Source organism: Eschrichtius robustus, chromosome 13 (assembly GCF_028021215.1).
Source record: "Eschrichtius robustus isolate mEscRob2 chromosome 13, mEscRob2.pri, whole genome shotgun sequence".
In the NCBI taxonomy this organism is placed as follows: domain Eukaryota; kingdom Metazoa; phylum Chordata; class Mammalia; order Artiodactyla; family Eschrichtiidae; genus Eschrichtius; species Eschrichtius robustus.
The window spans coordinates 56,484,683-56,507,223 of record NC_090836.1 but is presented as its reverse complement, the minus strand read 5'-3'; positions in this window follow the sequence as shown (position 1 = coordinate 56,507,223).

Sequence of the window (22,541 nt, the reverse complement as noted above, 5' to 3'; positions counted from 1 at the left end):
AACTCACAGGAGCTTTATCCGGAAGACAGCAATGGGGAAACCCATGATTCCTCAGGGAAGTCTGGCCCCCCCGAATAGAAGAGTGGTTACGAGCAGGAACTCTGGAGCCAGGTGACCAGGGCTTGCAAATGGCTTTGACTTTCCCAGCTGTGTGACTCTCATCATGTTTCTTACCCTCTCTGCACCTCAGCCTCTTTATCTGTGTTATGGTGATAATAATAGTGAGTCTTTCCGAGTAGTGAGGTTTTAAAGAGTTAAAACACGCACAGAACAGAGCTTAGCAAAGAAGAAGTGCTCAGTGAATTTTAGCTACAGCTCTATATGGTTTCCCACCAGGGTAGACATGTCTATTACTTTTTCTGTTTATCTAGCAAGTAATTGTTGATGCAAACATATACACAATTGCAGACAGCTTCTGAGAACAAATACGAATTCCCAGAGATTGTACAATCTGGGAATCTTTCTGAATGACTCATGAGGAAGTCTCAAAGTGGAGTCAGCACAGAAAGCTCACTGCTTACGAACTTTCAATTTACAGATTTCCATTAGGTGCAAACGGAACTTTTCCTGCTGTCCACATTTTGACTGAAGCCCCTAAGGTGAAAACATAAGTAACAATCATCTCCTTCCTCAATCATCCAGGGACCTGTTGGATACCACAACTCATTACAAGGTGGCCAAACTGGTCTTTTACCTCCAGACTATATAAAAGGAGACGAATCTATGCTGCTGGAAGTCTAGGGTGACTAGAGAGGAAGATGAGGGGTGCTTTGGGGTTCTGATAATATTCTGCTTCTTGATCTGGGGCTTGAGACTTGGAATCCCCAAAGGGAGTTTGTGGACGGGAATCCCTAAGAATAGAGGTCACTTGACTCTTCTCCTTTCACCAAAGGAGAGACTGACATGGGTCCTTGAAGGCTTGAGGACATAGTTGAACAGAGACCACAGCCTGCCACAGATCGTTTCTGAAGGCAGGAGCCTGCCGGAAGCTGCCCAAGAGGGCAAGTGAAGACAGAGATAGCAGAGGGGGCAGCCTGCCTGTTCTCGGCACGGTGGACCATGAGTGGACGGGTCTTCATGAGTCTGGAGGACTCTATGGAATGTATGTTAAAATATCTTGAAAGACCCACCCTAGAGGGTGGCCTGCCAGAGCAAGGGGACCCCGGCAGTATGAGGCTGGAGATACAACCACTGGGACAGGACTTGGGGGGAAAAGAGGAAAGTGGGTCACAAGAGATCAGTCGAAGAGTGTGTCACCCATACAGGAACCAGTGCAGCACAAAGGTCCCAATATGGAGTACCCACAAGTGCTCACTGTAAAATAGAGCAATGAAGTGTCCGACACCTTGGCAATGCCAGCCAAGAGGGAATCACAAAGAGCACCAAGTACTTGAAAAGCCTATTTGCCCTCTTCCTCCTTTACTCTTACTCCCCAGCCCTGGAGAAACCAAAGGTAGCTAAGCAAATGGAGAAGGGGGAGTGCATCAGAAAGAATAATGAGCAAGCAGACGCTAAGATCAGACCCTCTTTCCCCCATTTTGGGACCCCCAGCCAAGGGTCAGGCCTAGGCTATGGAAATGGGAGAAGTTTTGAATTGGATCTGAGATCAAAGTTTTGATTTAGACTCTATTGGATCTTTTAATACTGGAAGTCATGATTATCAAAATAAGATTTGGGGTTTTTTGGGGTTTTTTTAAAATCTGAAAATGAACGGGCTACAGAAGGGGACAGGGAAAGGAGATTGAGCAGTGTATGTTTTCAAGGTGATCATGGTGGGGAAAATTCAGCAGTTTCCTATGTATAGCTATTGAGTTTAATACAATCCCAAGACATGGGATAAAGCAAAATCTCATCAGCCCTACCCTCTACCAACAGTGGTAGAGCAATTGCTTTTGTGGGCCTGGCATAAACTGATCCTTGGCAGAAAGGTCTTTGTCCTTGACATTGTTATGAGGGACCTTGATCATTCCTTTCTTTTACTTCTTTTGCCCCAAGTCTGCTGGGCAGAGGAGAGCATGCCCATCAGTCACTTCTTGGGTCCACAAAGACCTACCCTAAGGATGGAGATCACTGCTCTTGATGACATCATTACATTTGATGTCAAAGTCCTCTCTCAGTTTCTCTCTAAGGAGGGTGGAATGGCATTTTTACTCTTCTAGTCACAGAGACATTGGATATTTCATGTGGGCTGGAGAAGGAGAGGTACGATTTATTCAGGAAGGAAAGGAATTTAAGGACCTTTCCCAAGAAGTAAGAAACTTTCTCTGAAAGAAGCAAATTTAGAGATTCAGACAACTCCAAAGGGGACTCAAGAATGGAGTGGGATGGTCCTACCTTTCTTAAAACAATAAAAATGAAACAAATCAAACAACAAAAAAAAACCATACCATGCCAGTAATTTCAAGAAGTCCACAAGGTAGTTGGACAGCCCTCTCTCCCCGCTCTTTCCTCTTTTCCACCCTCTTCTCTTGCCTCCAGGACAAACTCAAGTCTTTCCTCATCATTGCTTCCACCTTGTTACTTGCTCCACCATTCTCTGAAAGCAAGCCCCTGGGTCAGCCTTTCCTTTCACAAAGACTCAGGGAAGCAAATGCAAATTCCATGAGGAAACCGGAAGAGTCAAGGGGAAAGTGCTGGTTGTTTACATTCCATTTTGCACTCTCCTGAAAGCTTACATTCGGTAGAAATTCTGAATTTTCTTGAAGTAACTAGAGGAAGCCCAGCTGGAATAGTAATATCTAAATAAAAATGCTTCTGACCTGCTAATATTAACTAGTCTAAAAATACCATGAAGCATGTGGTTTTCATTACAGCAACAAAGCAACTATAGTATGACAAGCAGCCTGCCTTCCAAGACTACCCTCATTTACATGATATTATGTTACCCGTGGAGTTGGACTCTTGGGCTTAAAGAAAAACAAGAGCTCCACAGCAAGAGGTGAAATGAAGATTTAGGCACTCGGCCAAAAATTTCAAGCTACCCAGAAAAGATTTGAGCTTCTGGTCACATGGCCTCACCCTGCTCAACACTCTCTTCACACGTCATTTATTCCACGCATTGGAACTTCTCACACGTGGCTCTTATCACAGGTAATTGTGTCTAAGATGAGGGCAGAGTCTGTTTCTTGAGCAAAACCACATCCCACATAGCCTCTGTCACGTGCTCTTCAGCATTGATGGAGCTCATGGCAGCAATACCAGAGAGGTATGGATGGAAAGAACGCACACTTTGGAGTCCCAGAGCTGAGTTTCAAGCCTAGACTGCCTCTTTAAAGCTGTTTAACCTGGGGAAAGTCTTTCACTTCTCCACGTCTCAGTTTGCTAATCTATAAAAAGGGTATTAGTATTAAAAAAAAAAAAGACTCTATTATATTCAGAGCTAACATTCATTGCGTGCCTTCAACATGCCAAGGACTCCACTTAATGTTGTTACAGGCACTATTTTATTGAATATTCCCAAGAATCTGAGGAAGACAGTCCTCATATCATCCTCATTTATAGATGAGGATACCGAGGGCCAAAGAAGTGAAGTAACTTGTTACACGATAAGTGGCTGAGCTGGGATTCAAATCCAGGACTGACTCATGTCAAGACCTGTGTCCTCGTTTATAGAGTTTAAGTGAACACCTACCATGACTCAACACGCCAATAGCAAAGTGGTTAAAGGCATGGACTCTGGGTTCTACCACTCCCTTGCTGGCTCTTCTCTGGCCTTCAGTTTTCTCATCTAGAAAATGTGGATAATAGAACGGACCTACCACGTTGTGTGGCTATAAGGGTTAAATGACTAAAACGTATACGGCCATGGAATAATTCCCAGCACGTAGTAGTGCCTCTGCTCTGTTTACTATTTTTATTACAGTGAAACAGCTGACATATAAATGATGAGGGGAGCTGGAATAAGAGGAAGAAGGAGCACGGGAGGCCACCAAATGACTACTCTGTGACACTTATAAAACCCTTAAGGGAAACTTGCAGAGATGGCCAGGAACAGTTTCAGAGGTGCTGAGTCCCTGCTTATGCAGATCCTGGAGACATTACAATTTTACCATGTTTACATGACTCTAGCTGGTAAAACCAGGAGACATCTGCATACGAAACATGACGCTAAGCAGATGCATAGCTTAGGTAGGGCCCGGAGGTTGAGGGTTAGAGAGTCAGGCTAAACCAGTCCACTGGTGCCTGTGCACCCTTGGAGGTGCCCCACCTGTCTGATGACGTCACTGTGTGAAGTTACATGATGATCCTGAGGCTGACATGCCAGTGGATGCATAGTGATGGAGTTGATATGCGTTGTTCATCAACCCCATAAAACCATTTTCAGATCATGCCCATTGTGGAAGGATGGAAGTGTACCTAGTGGGAGGTCTCCATGATGGTGGACATTTGTACCAAAACTGACCTGGGAACTTCTTAGCAGACTTTGCAAATAAGAAAAAAACAATCTCTTTTGAGATGTGATATGAGGCAGGATTAAATGATCAGGTAGAAAATGCAAACCACTTTCAAATAATTTATGGAGTGGCTGTCAACATTAAAGCCACAGAGACTGACCAACCCTCATTTCCCAAGTTATGATCCAAAGGAAGAGCTTTTTAGTCTCAAGATGTAATGGGGGGACCAAGAATGAACCTTTACGACGCAAAGCCAGAAAGAACTTTGTCTTAGACTGTCTTCTGAGTTTTGTTTCCAGGTGTGAATTTCTGGCTGTAACAAAGATGATAAGTAAGTATGCAAGCATTTCACCTCTTTCAAACTCCTTACTTTATTGCACATATCAGATGTAACACCAGTTTTCTTATTTTAATTTTAATAGCCATCACCAGCTTATTCACAGTGTCCTGGAAATAAAGGCTTATCTTACAAAAAAAAAAAATCTAAAGAAGAGGATGATGAGACTGCTTATGAGGAAAGATCTCTTCCTCAGGAGGCAATATGCAGAAATAACCAAAAAAGATGGAAAGAGCATGAATTTAAAGTCTAGCCTTAATGAGTCTTATCTCTCTTTACTCTGTGATTTTTAAAATATAGCCTTATTCTGGCAATACTATGAAAGTACTGCTAATACACCAGTTACTAGAATCTGGATACGACATAGACTTTAATACAGCAGGGAAATAATTTATTTCAAAATCTGTTGATGAAATTTCTCTTAAGAAGAAGTGTTTTCGCTTAGCAAAAGTGCCTTGAAGAGCCATTGGTTGTGAAAATGTAGGCTCTGAGATACTGTTGAGAAAAGAGGACCAATAAGTCAGTCAAAGGAAAGTATATTTCTCTGCATAAAAATACAAGAAAAATATAACTTTCCAAAAGCAGGCTGAGATGGTGGGGACAGGATATGTTGGTAGAAGAAATAGGTAGGTAAAGAGAGAAGGCAGGAGGGAGAGGGTATAGGAAAATGGAATCTGGAAGCCCAGGAGAAGAGAGCTCAAGGGAAACCACTGGTAGAGAGAGCCAGGAAGATCTCAATTTCGAACTCAATGGGGACATCCCATGATTACTTTTAAAGAATTTGCTCTGCTCTGTGGCAATTCAATCCCCCTGTTTTCTCAAACCCTTTGTAAAAATGGGCTGCGCACAAGTGCTTTCTGGAAGGGGCATCAAAAGAAAAAGCAACTGGGTTCGATTTGAGAAAAGAAAAACCACATGAGTCTAGATAGACATGAGACTGAGAATTTAGTAGAAGCAGAAAGCCTAGAAGGGTTAACCAAGCCCACTCCACCCCTACCCCTGAGAATTTCCACAGAGTGGGTAGAAGGTATGCTGGGTTTCCCTTTAGGTGTGTGTGATGGGATCTCAAGCCATATTTATTCAATTACTAGTGGTTGGGGTGATTCATAAGGCTGTCAGAATTGGGGAACACCCAGAGAGAAGACATCTGCATTACATTAAATGTGACATCTCTCCTGATGCAAAAATCTCTCTTATTAAAGAAAGATTCAGTGGCATCACTACCTTTTCTGCAGCTGGTGCCGTGACCAAAATATTCTAATAATCATTAGGAAAGCAGCCGGTGAAATTCAAATATAGCCTTTACAGCTAGAAAAATAGGTCTCTCGCAAAGTGATTACTCAGGATACAGCTGCCAGAGCATGATTTCTTTCTTTATGTACAGAGAAAATTTTCCCATGAGCTTTTGGGGTGGCAATGGCAAGAAGAATGAATCTTTAAAAGGGGGGAAGTGGGATGAACTGGGAGATTGGGATTGACATATATACACTACTGATACTGCGTATAAAATAGATAACTAATGAGAACCTACTCTATAGCCCAGGGAACTCTACTCGGTGCTCTGTGGTGACCTAAATGGGAAGGAAATCCAAAAAAGAGGGGATATATGTATATGGATAGCTGATTCACTTTGCTGTACAGTAGAAACTAACACAGCATTGTAACACAGCAACTATACTCCAATAAAAATTAATTATAAATAAAAAAGAATGAATCTACAGGTGTGGAGGTCTGTGTGACTTTGAAAAAGACATGATTTTAAGGGGGACCTGGTTCATCTTCATGTCTACCTTTCTAGTCTGGAAGTGATGCCCTTTGAAGTCAGTGGGTTTTAAAGATTCGAGAAGCACCGTTCGAGGGACCTGGCTGCAGATCTGAGATCGCTGAGAGAGGGTATATATTCTCTTAGGATTTCTACACAGAAATTATTACGAAAGTTCTGGCAGGCACTGTGTGTGTCAAACTGTTGTTCCTTGCAGACAAGTGTAAAGAGTTGTCTTTCAATATGCACCTTGCCCTTGCCTCTTCAAATCCTTCCAGGACTCTTTATCCTTATAATCTTGCTTTTACTTCCCAGTCTCTTCTGAACTGCCTTTCAAAGGCCAGTGATGATCAGCTAAGGGAGAATTGAATGGCATCTCTTCCTGCCGGATCCTCCCTGGCCTCCCAGCATGACCTCTGTGAGTTCAGAGTAGCAGGGGAGGTAACACTCTGACACTAGGCTGAACCAAGCAGCGGGGGAGGCAGGTACTGGAGTCCTGGGAACCGTGAGGGCTCCCTGAGACCTGCCATATTCATTTTTCTTTATAACCATTGACCAAGACTCTCTCCTTTGACCAGACTTAAGTCAGGCTCCTCTGAGTCCTCTCTCTCTGACTTGGCCCTGACCTTGGGCTCTGTCCTTAGCCCACATTGTCCAGTCTTAGCAAGAATCCTGCTGCAACAGTTTAGCAAAAATCTCCCACCCTTGATATCTGATCACCCTCAATACCTGATCAAATTCCTCATCCATCGCCCTCAATGTCTAATAACCCCCCCAGACTACCTTCAGTAAGAATCCTGTTACATCGGTTGAGCCCGACCCCCGCTGGCCTTCATGTTTCCTCTTAGTAATTTTCCATCCACTGACCCCCACCCTGCCACCAGTCTTTGTTTTCTACTTTTCCTTATTGTGTTTGGAGGTGAGATTTCTCTCTCTCTTCCCTACCATGAAACCCCTATTGCTGGAATTTCTCTTGAATAAAGTCTTCCTTTTGGTCTTTAACAAGTGCCTGAATAATTTTGCTTCGGTACCATTCAGAGAGGCTGGTTCCACAGCGTATTTCTGGAAAAGCTGCCTTCGCCCTCCTTCTCAGGCCTCTCAGGACTCAGAACTCTAGACCGACCCATGTGCTCTGATTTTCCTTCTAGATCTCTTCTTCAGCTGCACTGCCAGCCCTTCAATGGGACGTTGCTGCCTCTCATCCGACCTTGTGACCACCATTATCTCTGGCCTTCTAGTTGTTTCACTGCTTGTTCCCAGCCCATTCCCAACACACACACACTATCCTCCTCCACACTGATGTCACGGTAACCCTCTAAACGCAGCTCTGACCTTATTCCCTTGATGTAAATCCTTCAGCATCTCTCCATATACTCCAAGCTACAACCTTGTGTCTAGTTCTCCAAACATTTGTTGCTGTCCCCCTTGCTCAGAAAGCCCGTTGCTGATTCACACTCCTGGCCTGAGGCTTCCCCTGCCAGAATTATTCATTCTTCTCCCTCTGCCTTTCTAAGTCAGTGTAACCATCATTTCCTCCAGAAAGGCTTCCCCAGCCCTCCCCAGTGGGAAGTGTGGGTCCCTCCTTGTGTTTGAAGTAATCCTGCAGATGACTGGCTAAGAGGCTTAGGGAAATGAGTCTCCGTCACACACACATTTTATAGAAATTAGAATTGAATGTGATAACCACAAAGGGTGCATTTTCAGCAGGGTTCATATTGGGAGGTGTTGGCGTATTTCTTCACTTCTTGTTTATATGGCCAGAAATTTCTGCATATGTTGTTGTATTAGTCGGGACATTTTCAGTTTCAAGTGACAAATATCCAACTCAAATTAGTTTGAACCAAATGAGAATGTATTGGTTCTCATAATTGAAAAGGCAAGGAGGAATATGTCGAGTTCAGGCACGGCTGGATCCAGGACATCAGATTATGTCTTTAAGATGCAGTTGCTTCATCACCTTCAGACTCCGTTTTCCTCCTCCTTAAGCAAGTCGTCTCCACGTGGCAGTACAGATTGTCTCAGCAGGTTCAGATGTTAATGGTTCTTTGCTCTTGCAATCTTCAGAAGAAGGGACCCTCTCTTCACCAGCCCCACCTCAGTACCTCTAAAATGAGTCTGAAGCTCTGCTTGAGTTAGATGCCTACCACAGGACATCACTGTATTGGGGAGAATAGGGTATGATGGTCCATTCTGGCTCAAATTCCTAACCCTCAGGGGAAATCACCACATGAGTGACAGCCCACCAGACTAGAGAGGGAAATTTCCCAAGAGAGAGATGCTGGGCAGACCAAAAAATTGCTTATTTTTTTTTTTCCAGATAAATCTTCTTTTATCCCCATTCTCTGTTGTGACATTTGCAGCACATGTATTCAAATCTCATGGGGACATAAAACCCTTATGTAGAGGGTGTTCAGTGCAGTTAGAGATGTGGGAACAGGCATTCATGGGCCGAGCCCAGGGGTCCCCGGCGGGGAGCCACTCATCCATGTCACCTGCCCGAGTGAACGTGCTTCCTGAATGACACTGGCCCTGACCAGGTCTAAGAACAAGTCCTATAGGGAGTGTCTCCTCGACTACCTTGTCCACAACCTCCCCACGTAGGACTGAATCAGATTTTTTTCCTGAAAGCCTTGAAAATTTTCCTCCTAGATCTAATTCAAAAACAAAACAAAATTTGAAAACCCAGAATACAGAAATCGTTGGTGGTTGGAGAAAGTCATGAGGTTGCAGACACTGCAATAAAGTAAAAGGATTTGCCTGCTCAACTCCCAACAAATGACTCCCTCAATCTTGACGCGTCAGTTTCAGCAAAAAGTACATGTTCTTTAAAACAGGTTTACCTCTCTCTTCAGCTGAGTGGAGAGTCTAAGACAGGATAATTGAAGAGCTGGGAAAAGCCAAATAACAGTTTTCATCAGGAGAATAAAATAGCATCAGTTCTCTGGATTGGACACTGTCCAAGAAAAGCCATTACCCAGCCGTGACACGTGAAAGATTTGCTTTGATTTCATATGGGAGAGTATTTAGCAGTGTCAAGATGAAACATGTCAATTCCCATGGGTTATTCAAAAATGCTATTATAAACACAACCCTGAAAAAAGCAAATCTACTCCCATTGCAAATGTCACCAAGCTTCTGATGGAAAATGGATACATTTGCCAGCTTAGAAGAACCAAGAGGAGGCTGGAAGGAGGGAAAGACGGAGAGAAGGGAGGAAGGGTGGGAGAGTAGGAGGGAGGCAAGAATGAGTGAAGGAAGGAAAAAAGAGAAAGTGAGAGAAAGGTGACCTTTTAGCCTGCTTCAGATTCATGCTGAAAAGTGTAATGGTTAAGAATGCAGGCTTTGATCAGACACAGAAAGACAAATTCTGTTATGATCTATCTCACACGTGGAATATAAAATAGTCGAGCTCATAGAAGGAGAGAGCACAATGGTGGCTGCCAAGGGCTGTGGGGAGGGGGGAATGGGGACGCGATGGTCAAAGGGTACAACATTTTAGTTTTGTACGATGAATAAATTCTGGAGATCTACTATACAGCATAGTGCCGACAGCCAAACGATACTGTGCTGTATACTTAAAATTTGCTGAGAGGGTAAATCTTATGTTAAGTGTTCTTACCACAATAATAATGATAATGATAGTAATAAAGGGGGCAGGAGGAAAGTTTGGGAGGTGATAGATATGTTTATGGCCTCGATGGTGGTGATGCTTTCACATATGTATACTTATTCTCAAACTCATCAAGTTATATATATTAAATACGCACAGTTTTTTTTATGTATCAATCACACCTCAATAAAATGATTTTTAAAAACTGACTGCCTTCAGACGTCATAGCTAAGAGGCACAGGGTTTCTTTGGGGGGTGATGAAAATGTTCTAAAAGTGATTATAGTGATGGTTGCAACACTCTGTAAATATAATAAAAGCCATTGAGTTGTACACTTTTTAAAAATTTATTTTATTCAAGTATAGTTGATTTACAATGTTGTGTTAATTTCTGCTGCACAGCAAAGTGATTCAGTTATACATATATATGCATTCTTTTTCTTATTCTTTTCCATTATGGTTTATCACAGGATAATGAATATAGTTCCCTGTACTATACAGTAGGACCTTGTTGTTTATCCATTCTATATATAGAATTGTACACTTTAAATGGGTGATCTATATGGTATGTGGATTACGTGTGTGTAGTAAGTGCTAGGTAAATGAGATCTGATGCCATTATAGGTTGATGGAAACTGTGTATCCTGGCGCTCCATAGAGCATTCCACAGAAAACATTTCCTTTACAGAAAGGTTATTTAAACTCATCAACTTACAAATACCTAGACAGAAATCCTGAATGGGCTATTTATTTATTATTTTCTTTATTTCATAAAGAATGGCAAACTATGAATAAAAGTACACTCTTGTCTGACACACTGAAAACAGGAAACAGCATCTAAAGAATCTTCAGTATTGTCGAGCTCAGAGGTTTGCAGGACACTAGCGGTCCCTCTTGGCACTGAATCTTCCAGCCCTGATGAGGCAGAATTCAGAGTGGCGGTTTTCTGCTTCAGCCCCACTAGATGTCTCTTCAATAAATTTCAAAGACAGTCAGTGTCCTGGCATCAATCTGGTGTCCAGGAATCCTTACACAGAAAGGACATTGTTTTAAATAACCAGACAATTTGCCTGAGTTTGCCTATATCCTAGAAGCCACCTTCTGTGGTCACATATACTGTCGTAATGGAAGAAATCTTTTGTTTTCCAAAACCACTGTCTGGTATTAAGAAGATACAGGGGGAGGCAAAGGCAACAGTGATGTTATTTTGATTCATTAGGAACCATAGAGGGTACTTGGATGTTCTGTCTAAGAAATTAAAACTCAGGTTGCTCTGTCAGACTTAAATGACCAAATCAATGGAGACGATAGAGATGTGTAGTTACCTTAACGAGACAAAGCAGCTCACAGGACAGAGCAAGATTTGCCTCTGTGTTGTTGGAAGGAATTGAGGCATCAGAATAAAAACAATGTTTCTTCTGGCAGCTGGAGGGATGGAGAGAAGCATGCAGAGAGAGAGGTGCCCTGGCCCTGGTCCTGTGGCAGGTAAATCCCAGGGAGGGCCTGTACCATCTCACTGAGGAAACCTAAGGTGAGCAGTCACATCCGCAGATCCCATCCTCCCCAGCAAGGCTTCTGAATGTCACTGGTGTCCCCGTGCCCATCTGCCCACAGGGAGAGAGGGTGCTGCGCAAGCCACGCGGGAGAGCGGTCTAGTCCCTGTAACAGGTCCATTTCTCATTCTGAACTTTACAGCTCACATCCTGGCATGTTCCTCAGTCTCTTCTGAATTCGGCAGTGTGGGTTGGCCTCTCCCAGCTCATGGCTTTGGGCACTGACAAGATTGAGGTTCCCGCCCTAAGATGCTCTGTCTGTAAGACTGTGCCATAGGTTATGAGCTAGCTCCTGGAAGCGCCTCCTGGAAATACATGGCTTTTATACTTTGGTTTCCAATTTACACAGAGTCCTGAATCTTGTTTGGCCGTCAAAGTTTAGAGTTTCTCAGTGTAAATAAATCTCATATGTTGTTGAGAGCAGAACAGTGTCGACTGAGGAGCTTTCCCAGAGAAGAATGCAAAGGGATTATGTAACATTTGCATTCTACGGGCCTTCTTGCTTATCAACACAGGATAATAACTCAAATAACTCCTGGCTAACACCAGTAGTTAAAAAGCAATGGCCCGGCTGCCCATAGAAATGTATTTAATTGTTTAGCAAATATTGTGTGAGCCAGATGCTGTCCCAAACCAGGGATGCAGCAGAGAATTAGAACAAAACTCCTGCCCTCAGGGAGTTATTTGCTATTGTTACACACACATAACTATTAGTCAACACACAACTAAAGTACAGAATGTGTCCCACAGTGATGAGTGCGGCAGGGAAACCAATGCAAGGAAGGAGCCCGGGACTCGGGTGGGGGGACGGGGAATGGGAGTTGTCAGGCTGAGCTGCACTGAGAAGGTGACAATTGGGTTAGAAGTTCAGGGAGGCGAGGCAACCAGCCACATGGTTACCTGGGAGAAGCCTATTCCAGCAAAGGGAACCGCAAGTACAAAAGCCCCAGAGTGAACATGTGTCTGCAGAGTCTGGTATGGCTGGAGTGGAGTGGGTGAGCGGGGAAAGAGAGGGCGGTGTCACACATGTGAGGTTGCGATTGGGAATTGGATCAAGCAGGGTGTTTTGGAAATGTGAACAGAACCCATAATTTAAGACTATGCCAATGCTTTTCCTCACTTCACAATCAAGCCTGGGGTTTGCCCCCCACCCCGTGCCATCACACACACACACGTGTTAAGAGAGTGTGTTGTTACTGCCTTTCACTGGAACATTTCAGACTATAACCAGCTCACTGAGGGGATGGCTGTGTGCAGGTGTATGTCATGCCTCTGGGGTGACAGTCTTTTCTCTGGCTCCTCCCCTCTCAGCTCCTTGTTCCTCATCCCTGGTGTGGCTCTTTCCACATTGTCATATAATTACTTGTCTACTTGTCTGTCTTCCTCCCAATTATGAACACCTTTAGGGCAAGAAATTCACTCACTTTTGTAACTCCAGCCCAAGCTAAGCATAAGGCACAAAATAGGAACTCAATAATTGCCTTCTCACTGCAATTTTTTTTTTAATTTATTTATTTTATTTTTTTTTTTTTTTAATTTTTGGCTGCGTTGGGTCTTCGTTGCTGCACGCAGGCTTTCTCTAGTTGTGGCAAGCGGGGGCTATTCTTTGTTGTGGTGTGCGGGCTTCTCATTGCAGTGGCTTCTCTTGTTGCAGAGCACGGGCTCTAGGCGTGCAGGCTTCAGTAGTTGTGGCATGCGGGCTTCAGTAGTTGTGGCTCACGGGCTCTAGAGCGCAGGCTCAGTAGTTGTGGCTCACGGGCCTAGTTGCTCCGCGGCATGTGGGATCTTCAAGGTGAAACTAACACACCATTGTAAAGCAATTATACTCCAATAAAGATGTTAAGAAAAAAGAAAAACAAATTTGAAAGTTTTTGCACGACTTCTTTGGAGGTCAGACCTGAGCTGACCTAAATCACGTGATGATTTAGGTCACCAGAACTAGAGAGAAAATCTATTTAGTCTTGAGTTATTGCATTTGATGGTGAATATTCATAGTTTTGCTGCAGAAATATTAATGTATTTGATTATGCTGTATGGCCCCAGACTCTGCTGGGGTGTTGCATAATACTTGGTGTACGGTCTGTACTGCTTTTCTAAAATCCAAAGACATCTGAAATCTGAAACACATCCGGCTGACAGGATTTCAGGTTAGAACTTGTGGACTGCAGACTGGCAGTGCTGAGAGGCGGGTACTATGCCTTGCTTATGTGTTAGGATGGACACAAGCCCTCGCTGATGCTAACTGTGGCTTTGATGGCCCAGATTCCTGTTTAGCAGAAAAGTCATATGTCTGATTTCTGAGCAGCCAACTTCCTCAAAACACAAGGGGAGAGAACGCCTTTCTGAAAGAAAGCAGTTTCTTTTAGTCACATCTAATCAAAACTATAGAGTGTTGACATTGGCTGTTGTTTTCCTAGGGAAGTTTGAATACCGGGATGGTCACTGGTTCTCACCAGCTACAAAAATCACCCTTAGTTTTCTGGGCATGATCCTTGACACAAACCAACATCACACCAGGCCGTTAAAAAGGCAACAGTTTGTCCTATGGTTTTTTTTTGGTTTTTATTTATTTATTTATTTATTTATTTATTTATTTATTTTTGGCTGTGTTGGGTCTTCGTTTCTGTGCGAGGGCTTTCTCTAGTTGCGGCGAGTGCGGGCCACTCTTCATCGCGGTGCGCAGGCCTCTCACTATTGCGGCCTCTCTTGTTGCGGAGCACAAGCTCCAGACGCGCAGGCTCAGTAGTTGTGGCTCACGGGCCTAGTTGCTCCGCGGCATGTGGGATCTTCCCAGACCAGGGCTCAAACCCGTGTCCCCTGCATCGGCAGGCAGATTCTCAACCACTGCGCCACCAGGGAAGCCCTGTCCTATGTTTAACAAGCTTCCAAACTCATGAACTCATCTGGCATTTATAACCAGCATTTATTCATTTGTCTGAAGGGATGATGGATTACCTCGTGGGCATAATAACTGAGTGATTATGTTTCGTGGCAAGTGGAGTGGTTCTGTGAGGGGAACTAGGGAGCTATGATTGCAGAAGCGGCACCCTTGGGAGGTCTAAAACTTCAAGGTCATGGTAGTTGGTGTGGACGTGGCAGAGAGAAGTGAGGGTGGGAGTGAGAGGGCGTGTGAGTGACTACAACTTAAGCTGGCACCGCAGTTGTTAGATATTTTACTGAAAATGCCTTCAGGCATGGCACTCACCCCAGGCAGCCACAATCCTCACCATAGCCTATTATTTCCTATTGTCTTAGGCCTGAGCTAATTTGCTAGTTAAACCCCTGGTCCGTTTAGCCTGGGCCAGAGCTTTGGTGGGAGGATGGGGGTGTGTAACGTGTGCTATAAAGGGAATTATTGGCACAACTAGAAAAATCTGAACAATATCTGGAGATTAAGTAACACTATTGTAACAAGGTTAATTGGCGATTTTGATCATTACACAGTGATTCTGAAGAGGCTGGTCTTATTCTTAAGAAATGCACATAGGAGAGTAAAGGGGGAGAGAGAAAAATCCAGATCTACAAAATTAGAAGCTCCAGAAGTAAAGCTAAAAGAGAGGCATTTGTAGGAAATAGGCCAAGGGATTCGCAAGCACGCCAGAAGGTGAGAGCCAACGAACTATCTAGCAGTGCTTTTCAAAGTGTGTTCTGTTCACCGCAGCTCTGGCCTCACCCGGGAGTCTGTTGGAAATGCAGACTCTCTAGCCCCACAAAGACTGACTACATCCAAACCTGCGTGTTTAATACGATCCGCAGTTCATTCCTCTGCACCTTCAGGTTTGAGGGACCCTGATCTAGCTCACCTGCTTACAGATGCCAGTGTTATAGTTGCATAAAACTTGTTTACTAAATAAAGAAAAAGCCTTTTCTTTGCTGTTTTCTTTGGTGGCCTTCGAAGGCCAGGAAGAAGGAAGGAAGGAAGGAGGGAGAGAAGGGCAGCCTTCGCCGACAGAGCTATCATTTATAACTACTGCTGCGCTGCACTCAACTCAGATGTAAAATTTACTGCTATTACACAAGTGTCACTTAAATCCATCAGGGTGGCACTTGATGTTCTCCCTGCCAGACTTATTGAAACGGAACTAGATTGTCCTGTGACACCAAGGAACAAGACAAAACAAAAAACCTTTTCTTGCCTCAAAATATGTGAAGCAAAACCGAACTCAGGGGCTGAGGATAGGGCTCCTCTGCTCACCATGAAGCATCCTTTCCCAATGAATGTTCCAAAGAACACTAGCCTAGTAGCTGCTCCTGGCAAAAAGGACCCCATAACTAAATAAGTGTTGGAAACACCGCATCTTCTGTTTCTCCTCTTGGAAACTGAAGACGTACATTAGTATAGTAAACGCTCTGAGAAGTCCAGCCTTGTAGAAAAAAAGTCTCTGTCTAGCAGGGTTTCCGAAATAGATTCTCTGATGGGACTCCTTTTTCATCCAGTACTTATTAATACTTTCTAGAACTAATGCTTTAAGAAGAAAACTGAGGAAACATTCTAATGGAGATTTTATACCCAAAGGAAGAACTCAATTCCATAAATGGAACATTTAAAGGAGAAAGAATGGCAGTTGTGAAGCACATCTAAAAATATTGACGGGGCCTCTGAAGGACTTGGGAAATGGACTTCCATTCCCTGCCAGGAAACTGCCACAGAGATAAAGAGACTCCTTTTGTCCTGAACTTAAAAGAAGTAATATTCTTTGTCTGCATTAGAGTAGAAGATGAGGATGACTGATAAGTTACCGGAAGAGTTATCTTTGATCTTTCCCATTCCTTCAACCCCATATCCACTCCACCACCAAATCCTGCTATTCTTCCTCAATATCCCACCTCTTACACGTCCACTGCGCCCACCCAGGCTAAGTTACCTGAATTTTTCCAATAGTCTATGAATGGGTCTTCCGAATTTCACCTAATGTCTTTCCCACACTGCAGTGCACTGTTGAAAACCTTCCAAGAGCTGCCCCAGCAAGAAAACAGGAAGCCGACATACGTGTGGCCTGGCATTTTCCAGCTAACTCACCTTGACTCATCTCCCACTCACTCTCACTCTCCAGCCATCCTGGTCTTCTTCTGTATCCCCTCTACCTGGAATTCTCCTGCCCATCTCGGTTGTGTTTACTCATCCTTCAGATCACTTCACAAAAAATCATTTCCTCCAGGAAAACTTGCTTGATTCGACAGTCTAGGTCAGGGCTACTTAAAGGGCAGTCCACAGTCCAGAGCCAGTCCAAATGCTGTCTGCAAGGAGATAATTACAGAAATGGAGAAAGCAGCATTTAGAAACTTCTATGGTATTTTAATATTACCATGACATCCAAGCACATGATCAGTAGACTAATCTTGTTGAACCTGATAAAGACCAGACCAGGTGCTGTCAAACTCACGTGGTTAGTCACACGTGGCACCAAATGTATGCCAGCATCAGTTCGTGACAGATTGGAGGGGAAAACTTGTCCTCCATCACACTGAATTTGAGAAGCGCTGCTCTAGGTCACATGCCATGTTACACACTCTCGCAGCTCCAGGCACCTTCCTTTCAACGTATTTATCACAACTGGTCATTTTAGGTATATTTTTGTGATTTTTTTTTCTCCTATACAGCCTCCTAGCTTCATGAGAGTGGGCACCAGGTTTGTTGCTGTTCAACGTTGCATCCTCCTAGCCTAGCACAGTACCTGGAACATAATTGGTACCCAATAAATGTGCCTAATTAGTAAGGGGAAAGAGTGAGCCTTGTTGATTTTAACTGTGTCTCCTCAACACCATTCTTAGTACTTACTACGTCACCTGTGGCTTATATACGAGGATGGGAGAATGGCAGGGGCAGGTCCTGAGAGGGAGATAAGAGAATAATTATTCCATGAAGTCAATCAGACCCTTTCAGATTGCAATTCAGTGGCATAATAGAGGTAAAATAAAAAGTGGACACTGCCGTTTTAAAGGGTACAAAGGAATGCTTTGTCTTTGGTAACTTGGCTCTAGAAGCTTCTGCTGTCACACATGAAGGGTGTTTTGTTTGAGATTTATATTTCACTCTCCTAAGTAACATCAGAAAATATTATTGCCCTTACAGTAACAGAGCTGGGCACATGCCAGCTTTCTACGGGATTGTATTTCCGCATACATCTCTCCCCTCTGTGCCTTTGTTCCCAGCTGTCCTGCTGATAAAATGGAGAGAAAGAGAGCTCGTGAGCTGGTGTGACTTTGACAGCTTGACTTCTTGACAGCTTGCCTTCTGGCAGCCGCTGGACCCCAGAGCATACTTTCCTCCCCGGGGTGGGGGGTTGTTATCAGAATCAAACATCCCTGATGAATCTGAATTTCAAAGGATGCAGATATCCAGTTTAATTTAAGAGGATTATTCCAAAACAGCTCTGAGAAGGACATTTGGACTTTTGGCCCCCTGACTCAAACAGGCATCAGAAGCAGCTGGAATCTTGAACTTTTTCCAGGAAAGAAAAGAAATTTTAATATAGTGAAGACAGCAATGGATGGCGTCAGTCTTAGCCCCAGCACTGGAAAAGGTATCTAATCTCGCGGGGGGGCTTTTACTTCCTCGTTGGTGAAAAAAGAGGATTTGACCAGATGACTGCTTCTATCTCTTCTAGCTCTGAAATTCTCCCACTCTAACCTCTAAGGCCTCTTCTAGCTTTAAAACTGGAGGACTGAATGATTCAAATTCCTCTAGGCCACAAGCTTCAAGCACGCTAAGGAGCCCTCTATCTGTTCCCTAGATTCTGTACTGAATGAGGTGGTACTGAAAGGTTATATTGAGATAAAGGACTTCACGTTTGCTACTCACTGACTTTAAACTTTCCTCTGAAAAGTCTACAATACAACTTCATGCCTAGCATTGTGAAAACAAATTTGTTTACAAAATCCCATGGCTCAGAGTCTAACTCTAGTTCTATAAATGGAAAGCGTGTATACTAATATTCTTTCCCAAAACAGCATGCCTGGACAAAAGGCCCTAGGATCAAATAAATTTTCTGAAAAACTGCACTGGCTACTCTCTCACTGATGTATCACCCTGCAGAAGGCCATGCTATGAAACTGACAAGGCCTGCACTCAAGAAAACCTACTGAACTTCAGGCTTCCCTGGCGGCGCAGTGGTTGAGAATCTGCCTGCCGATGCCGGGGACACGGGTTCGAGCCCTGGTCTGGGAAGATCCCACATGCCGCGGAGCAACTGGGCCCGTGAGCCACAGCTACTGAGCCTGCGCGCCTGGAGCCCGTGCTCCGCAACGAGAGGCCACGATAGTGAGAGGCCCGTGCACCGCGATGAAGAGCGGCCCCCGCTTGGCCGCAACTGGAGAAAGCCCTCGCACAGAAACGAAGACCCAACACAGCCGTAAATAAATTAAAAATAAATAAATAAATTTTTTAGAAAATCAAATAAAATGAATTATTAAAAAAAAAAAACAAAACCTACCGAACTTCACTTGTCCTGGCCTTTCGCAACATTTAACCACGGAAGCCTTTTATTTTTCCTCTGAAATATTAACATTTACTAAACTAGGGCTCCACCAGACATATTTGGGAAATGCTGCTCCAACCATCTTCCGCTTGGTAGGTGCAGGGAGTTCCTTAAAAAGGCAAATTCTTCAGCCCCACCCCAGAAATAATGAGTCAGCATCCTTGGAGGTAGAATCCAGAAATATTAGTTTCCACAAGCCCTCCAGGCAGTGGTGTACTGGAGCTGGTAAGTACCAACTTCCAAGAAGAGAATGTTAAAATGCCAGGAATCTGAGACATTTTCAAGCCAATGGACTTCACGTTGGTAGACTGGAATTTGCCTTGGTGGACGTATTTACACCGTGAAAATCAGCAAATGCAACAATTCAGGGTTTTTTGTTCTCCCCCAGATTGCTGGTTATTAAACATTTATCTGCAAACCACGGCCTCCAGGAGATCCTTATATACAGTACAGTTTGAGAACCACTGAAAGGGCAAGGTATCATATCATGCATCAAAACTATGTTAAAATTTCAATCACTAGTTTTACCATGGCTTTAGATATTCCACGAAAATGGTATGCAGGAGAAAGTCTGGTGTTTTCTTCTTAAAATTAGGAAGAAATTATCGAGAAATAAAAATAATCAAGTAAGCAGAATCTCATTAGGAAGAGGAAATTTTTGCCTTTATAGACTTTGGAGATACGTAAAGGCCTTGCTGACAGATATAGCTTTATAATGGGTCTTCTTTAGTAATCTGGAAAAAAACAATCTAGAGGTATTAAAATATTCTCAGAGTATTGATTGTAACTTTTTCTTCTTAATTTTGTAAACTCTTCTTCACCACTACATTTCAGACTGAAAAGAAACACATCTCACACGTATTAAGATTCTCCCTGGTCTCTTATGTCCCTGGAGTGTCTTTAGAGGGGGTGATAGAGTACATTCTTTCTTTCTTAAAGGGACTCCTCTGACAGATCCAATTACAGTTCTGATTTCATGTCTGATAGCAAACACAGAGCCCAGGGTGATCTTTTCTTCATTTCTCTGGTTCAAGCAGAGTGCAAAATCCAATGACAGAACAGAAAGTAGATTGTGAGACTGAGAAGTTTGAGTTTCTACTTAACATTTGCCTTTCTATTCCCTCTAAAGGTGGGCAACCTCAAGGTGCCTGCTGGATTAAATAGGGTTTTGCTTGAACAGCTTATCTGGCATAAACACACTCTACTGGGTGTCACATCCCGGGTCGCTAGAACCCTGACCCACCACCAAGAAGGATTTAATTGTTACGAATCCAGCAGTTCCTTCTGACAGCCAAACACAGCAACACTGCCTGTCTCTCCTGTAAAATGCCAAGTGGTGTATACTTAAAGACAGAAGCCTCTCTTCTCTCTCATCAAGGCTAAGACTTCCTGACAGCCCTGAAATATACCTGGGGCAAAATGGTGACGAGGAAGTAGAGATGAGGAGGTGCTACGTTTATTGCACACTTAACACTTGCCATGCTCTGCCCGGGCATTGTGTATATCATCTGAAGCAACCTTTACAGCAAACCCAACAGATTTTTTTGCTCTGTTCTTTGGTCCTTTTCTAAGGGTCAAAAATCAAATGCCTTTGGGGCCAGAGAGATAAGATAAATAATTGAAGTGAGCAAGGTGAAACAGTAGAAACACAAGTAAAACTGGTAACTCCTCAGTAGTGGGGAGACAGAAGGGAGTGGCAGAGACCATGACAAAATCTGATTTTTGTGGCTAATACTTTAAATTTTTAAATATAGCCAAGGGATTTAGTTTAAAAAATACAAACAAAATACATATGTGGGCTGGATCTGGCTGCTGGGCCACCATTTTGCATCATCTGCTTCAGACACAGTCCTCCCAGTTACCTACTGCTTCCCAGAGGCCTAAAGTAGCAGTTGCAGGATGGGCTGGTTCTAGGCAGTGGTGCCCAACCCCACACATTTACAGTCTATGCCATAGCCTTGCATTTTTATGTATTTCTGGTTTGAAGCAGTGCTCAGGCCTCTGGACCCCTCGATTTAGGGGTCCCTCTTCCTTCCCCTCTTCACTTTTACCTTCTCGGACAATGTTTTCTCACTCAGTTCCCACCTCAGCTCACCCTCTAGGAGTGTCATCATCCCATAGACAAGTGGAAAGCTCTGAACCGCACCCCTGGGGGCACATGCACTCCTGTCCAGGACGCTCGGTCAGACACATTGGTGGCACCAGTAATGCCATCCCCTCCCCCTACCCAGACTGCTGACGATCACACCCCCTCTATACCATATTATAGATATAGGCTGTTGACACACTGTAAGTGTACTGAATTTATAAATATTTAAAAGCAGTTCACCATGTTTGAATGCTCAGCCAGATTAAAGATACGCAAAGGTGAAGGGCTCAGGAAGAGATTTTCCTGTAGAGAGCTATTGCCGTATGAGTCCCTACCCTCTCCACTACCCTTAAGGCTCCACCTTGAGCAAAGAGAATTCTGTGAACAGGTCACCTGTTCTTCTACAGTGCAAGGCAAGGGGTGCACAAAGATTTCCCTTAGTCAGATGTGGGCCACAGGAGAAAACCAGCATAGGGTCAGCCATAGGATATCCCAGAGGGCCGGAAGGAACCTAGCAGCTAAGAGTTGAAGGGAAAAGCTTGGTGTCTAGTGGTTCCAGAAGGAGTTGAAAATAACCATCCAAACTCTAGACAGGGCAGCCAACAAACTTTTCCTGGAGAAGGTCAGATAGTAAATCTTTCAGGTTTTGAGGGCTGTTATGGTCTGCTTGGCAACTACTCAACTCTCTGTTTGTATGGTGAAAGCAGCAGTAAACAAGCTGGTTATGGCTGTGTTCCACCAAAACAAAAACAGAGAGCATGCTGGATATAGCCACACAAGCCCAACTTTACCAGCTGTGCTCTAGACACATCAGCCTGGGGCAAAGAAGGAGGGCAGAGCAGAGCCCAGCTACCGAAAAGCTCGTGAAGATCAAGTCTACCTTAACATCCTGCCAGGACTGCTACACAACCACTGATTCACTTGAGAACCTTCCTCACTCCTCCCTTCCCTCCTACCCTCACCCTCCAGCACTCCTTTCCTGGAGAAGTTAGAAACTGGCCAGCTATCACCAAGCAGGACATTATGGGGCCTTCCTGGGACAGACCCCTCCCTGTATCCTCTGCTTTAGCTCCTCTCTGAAGTACCGAGATAACAGTATCTGATGCACATTTCCTGAGTTGTTTTACAGATGTTAAAACCACCACCAGGGCTTCCCTGGTGGCGCAGTGGTTGAGAGTCTGCCTACCAATGCAGGGGACACAGGTTCGAGCCCTGGTCTGGGAGGATCCCACATGCTGCGGAGCAACTGGGCCCGTGAGCCACAACTACTGAGCCTGCGCGTCTGGAGCCTGTGCTCCGCAACAAGAGAGGCCGCGATA